Here is a 5,447-nt window from a genome sequence, read left to right as displayed (position 1 = left end):
TGGAGAAGGTGAAAATTACTAGAGAATGACTTAAGATAGATCAAAGATGTTAGAAGTCCTATGTCGATATTAGAAGAAGAGAGTTAGAATTTGAGGTTGGTGATTGGGTATTTCTCAAAGTCTCCCCTACGAAAAAAGTGATGCGATTCGAGAGGAAAGGGAAGCTGATTCCTCGCTATGTAAGACCATATCAGATTGTGAGAAGGATAGGTGAGGTTGCTTATGAGTTAGAATTTCCTGCAAGTCTGGCTTCTGTTCACCCAGTATTCCATGTGTCTATTTTGAAAAAGTGCATTGGAGATCATTCCCTAATGTAGCCTGTTGAGGAGATCAAAGTGACCGACACCTTATTATAAGAAGAAAAACCTATTTCTATATTGGACCGCCAAGTTCGGAAGCTAGGGAATAGGGAAATAGCTTCGGTTAAGGTGCTTTAGAGGAATCAAAAAGTTGAGGAAGCTACTTGGGAATCAGAAGAAAATATGTGGATTAGATACCCAACTTTCTTTGAGACTATTGATGATGACCTAAATGGTTCGAGTCATATCCTACTCTTTTTATCTTTCATTAGTATTCTTGGAATCGTGTTTGTTTGTTCTCTTAGCCATCATTCGGGGGTGAATGATCCCAAGAGGGGATAATGTAACACCCAGTGATATACTCGATTTAATACCTCACTCCGTAGCATATTTAAGGGGTTGATCATCTGAAAATTTCCCAAGTTAAAAAAGGAATTAGTCATATTTTAAGCTCCAAAACTTGTGTGATCTCTAAATCTATTTTTTTACCTTGAGATATGAATTTTTAAGTAAATTCATGTTAGGGGGAGTAAGGGGGATGTCTCGGTATAGTTTTAGATTTTTTGGGCAATGTTAGGGAGGTTGTTGGATGTTGGAAACAGTGGCTTAACACGAAGTCAATGCACTGCATCAATTACCGAGTCAATGAAGCAATGGACCAAAGCGATATCAACGTGTCACATCATCTATCACGTCGGTGCCCAGTTCGTGATTTATTTTTTTACTTTCGGGTCTGTAGGGGTATAATAGTCAATTCCCCTCATCTAAACTCTGTCTAAACACAAAATTAAATTATTTTTGGGTCAAAATATATCAGGAACCTCCTACAATCTCTCAAATCAAAAACCCTAGTCTCTTCCCCTAAGATCAAGAGTTCTTCTTTGAGGTCAATAATTTTAAAAACTTAAGCGAGATTACGGTTCCACTCTTTCTCCTAAGTAATCTAAGGTACGTGGAGTTTACCTAAAACTACACGGGCATAAGGAAATTATTTCAATACCATTTAAGCATTATGAGATCATGAATTTGTGAAGGGTTTAGGAATTATGTATACAATCTTGCATTAGGAATTCTTTAATGATATTATCGTTTTGGTCTTGAGGCCTTTCCCCCAAATTTATTTGTAGTTGTATATATGTATGTATGAAATTGGGTTTGAATATTTAATTGAGAGCATGAACATATGAAAGCCCTCTCTTGCTATGATTTCCCATTCTTTTCATTCGATATGGATTATTTCAAATGCATTTTGAGAAGCATGATACAAATGTCTTGATTATTATTTGTGACTTGATTATAATTTCGAAATGAAGAGAGAGGTTTTTACATGTTGATAAATATTGAAATATATATAATGAAAGAATTGCATGATTTATCCAAAAATGCATGACCACCACATGTTTGTTGAAATGTTGAAAAGAGAGATTCTTTGCATAATTTGACAAATGTTTTGATGTATGAATCTTCTTGAAATGTTTGAAGTATGGTAGTCTAAACTTTATATTTTGAAAGAAGAGACTTTATCATGATATTTTATGGTTCAAAAATATGACTTGCAAGTCTTGGTATGACATTACCAAATCAGATAAGGCCATGCTAAACTCAGAACAGAATACATAGTTTATTTTAGATTTCAGATTTTGAATTCAGATAGATGCATGTTTAGAATAGGTTAAAAGTGGGCACTAAGAGAGTTAGGTAGTTACCCGAAGTAGGCATGAGTCATATGATTCACTGCCGAAACTGTGTTTTGATGATACGGATTTATTATTTCTCCAAGAGGGATTATACACTGGCCTAATGCCTTGGGCATAACAGATTCAGATACTTTAACCCTTGCGGTAAACTTGGGTTAAGGGCTTGGCCGTCGAATTAATGGCGGATCCCATATTGCCCATGGGAAACTTTAAGATATGTAGGGTGTACCACCAAGCTCAGAAGTAATACAAAGCATAGAGTCACATTTATGAGATTGTTTTATGGGCATTCGAGATGACCCATACATTTTGAACTATCCTATGCATAATGTATTATGAATTGCTCTCACCTATGTTATATATGTATAAATTTATTATTTTGGATTGCTTTACGTACTAGTACAATTGTATTGACCCCCTATATTTCAGGGTTTGAGGCTCAGTCTAGAGGTCATGCTAAGCCGTAGAGTTTTTTAAAAAAGAAGTGAAGTGTGTAGTTGGTAAGCATTCTCTATTCCAGAAGGCCTATTTCTTTTCAGATACTTGTTAATTACTTTGTTTTAGGTCCACTGGGGGCCTTGTCCCAGTTTCAGATGGTTTGATAATTTCATACGTACTAGAGATTTCACAGATAGAAACAAATGTTGTCTAGATGTTGATGGATTTTCTTTCGCATTGATATTTTTCACTTAGAACAAAACAATGATTTCGTAATGACTTTCATATCTGTATCCTTAATTTGTTGTATGAGTATTGTGCATGATTACCAAATGTAGAAGGGCGCACAGGCCTTCACGGTTCGGGATGCTCATTACGGCCATGGCCTGACTCGGTTCGTGACAAGGAGAGTTAATATGTTTGAGCTTCAATGGTCAAATTTTATGCTGAAAATACAAGTCAACTTCATTATTACGTTGGGATCTTCTAGGTTATTAATCTTAGAGATAGCTAAGAACAACACTATTCCTTTAGCAGATATGGAGAGTGTTGGGTAAATACAGAATAACAACAAATGTATTTGTGGCAAAATCATAAGGAAAAATATAAAATTGTGACACCAAGGATTTTGCGTAGAAACCCTTTTAAATAAGAAAAAAATCATGGACCAAGAGGAGAAACTGATATTACTATAGAAAAGAATTTTACATCATAGTCACAAGTACAATGCACAAAGTGACTACTACGCACTCAAATGAAATTACCCTCTTTTGACTCCTCACCTTAATAAAATATCGCTCACTCTAATTTTTCCTTCACAGATTTTTTTTTATCACAGTATGTGGAATACCCCCTGCTCTCTCTATATTATTATTCTCTCTGTTTTGGTGTGTAGAACTAATGAGCTCCTTTTATAGGCAAAAAAAATCTCTCTATTGATATCATCAATGACTTCACTAAGGGTAATATTTCAAATTGTTATCATGAACACATTTATGATCCAAATATCAAGTCTTTGGTGTCAACTTTCCTGGTAATGACCTTTGAAAAATTGTTAGCTCATGGGAAGTTTTCTCAGAACTTCATTTATGGGGCTAGACACCACAAATCTCCCCCTAGGGTCTCATGCACCTGAAGGAGGTATTCTCGTCTTCGTACAGAGAGCTTATGTCGACAAGTTCTTTGCACAATTTGAACTTGTCTTTTGGTACCATCTACACCAGTATATTCACAGGATTTTCATTCGTATGAATCTTCTTAAAATGGAATGATTCGTTCTCACTTGTTTACGAATTCAATGGTACCTCACATCAATGTTTTTTATTCTTGCATGGTACATGGAGTTCTTGCTCAGGTCTATTGCACTTTGACTGTCACAATAGACAACGTACTCAATTTGGTGCAGTCTAAGTCCTTCCCAACTGACTAGCTACAATATACTCAGTTTCAATTGTTGATAGTACAACACACTTTTGCTACTTCAACTGCCATGATATAGCTCCCCAAAAAATGTAAATAAAAATTCAGTAGTAGATTTTATCAAGATCACCTACCATATCAACATTTGTACAGCCCTTCAACATTGGACCAGATCCTTAAAAACACAAACAATCACATAATGTTCCTTTTAGGTACCTCAATATCCATTTTACTGCTTTCCAATGCTCCTTTCCTGGATTTTCAAGAAACCTGTTGACAACAACAACTACTTGAGAAATATCGGGTCTGGTACACACTATTGCATACATTAAACTTCTGACAATAGAAGAATATAGAACTTTAGCAATGTTCTCTTTCTTTTCTTATTGTAAGACATATTTTCTTCACATCCATCTGCTCACTCTCTAAATCAAGACTAGTAGCTAAGCAAAGAACTGTATGAATAGAGGTCATTATGACAATAGAAGAAAATATTTTGTCAAATTCAATACCCTCTCTTTAACCAAATCCTTTGACAAACAATTTGGCTTTGTATTTGATCTTCAAGTTATGTTCGTTAAATTTTACTTTGAACATTCACTTATTCTTCAAAGCTCTCATTCCCTTAGACAATAGCACCAACTTATAAGTATGGTTCTTATGCAGAGATTTCATCTCATCTTGCATGGCTTCAATCTATTGATCCTTATGTTCATTTTCTATTGCCTCCTCATAACCTTCATGTTCTCCGCCGTTAGTGAGTAACACATACTCATTAGGAGAATAATGAGAAAAAGGAATATGTCGTCACGTAAATCTTCTAAGTAGAGCATTTGACTCGTCCACAGCTTCTTGAATAGGACCATCATCAACAACAACATCGTTATCATTATCAACATCATGCTGATTTAGAACATGATTGAGGGTGTCGCCATGATTATTAAGCCTACCAATATCATGCACATTTTTAGGAGAAACTTGATCAATATTAACCACACTATTAGAACTTAAAGATTATAGCTCCCTTACTTTGTCAATATCTTCAATGGTATATGTAACACCCCACATTTTCGAACTAGAAATTGAACTGCCGTTCCTACGTGTGCAAACTCTAATCCTATGATTCATATTTTAATTCATGTGTCATTATATTTATCCTAGTGTGTTAATTCTTTTCCAAATGAAAATTTTTCATATAAAATACCTAGAGCAAAGTTGAGCTAAGAATCTTTGATTCGTCCAAAGTTTGGTAATTGATTCTACAATGATCTATTTTGAACATATTTAACTTTAGATATACGTAGAATTTTTCACCTCAAGACCCACCAAATTATAGATAATTGAATTGTATTTTCAATGATACCAATTTCTCCTAAAATCGATACCCGAGCGAAAAGTTAGTCATTTTCGTGAGAGGCATTAAGTGGAGGCGATATTCCCGCACCGCCCGGGTTATTACGTCGGGACAGAGAAGGGGCCATGGGCTATACTCCCCCTATCTAAAAGGGGTGCCGCTTGGTCTATTCCCCCTCCGTTTTCAACTCCTTGAGGTTCAAGGAGCCCTTTGGTCCTTTTCCCTCAACCCCGAACGTCT

This window comes from Capsicum annuum, chromosome 10 (assembly GCF_002878395.1).
Source record: "Capsicum annuum cultivar UCD-10X-F1 chromosome 10, UCD10Xv1.1, whole genome shotgun sequence".
Lineage (NCBI taxonomy): Eukaryota > Viridiplantae > Streptophyta > Magnoliopsida > Solanales > Solanaceae > Capsicum > Capsicum annuum.
Note: the sequence above shows the minus strand (reverse complement) of the source record.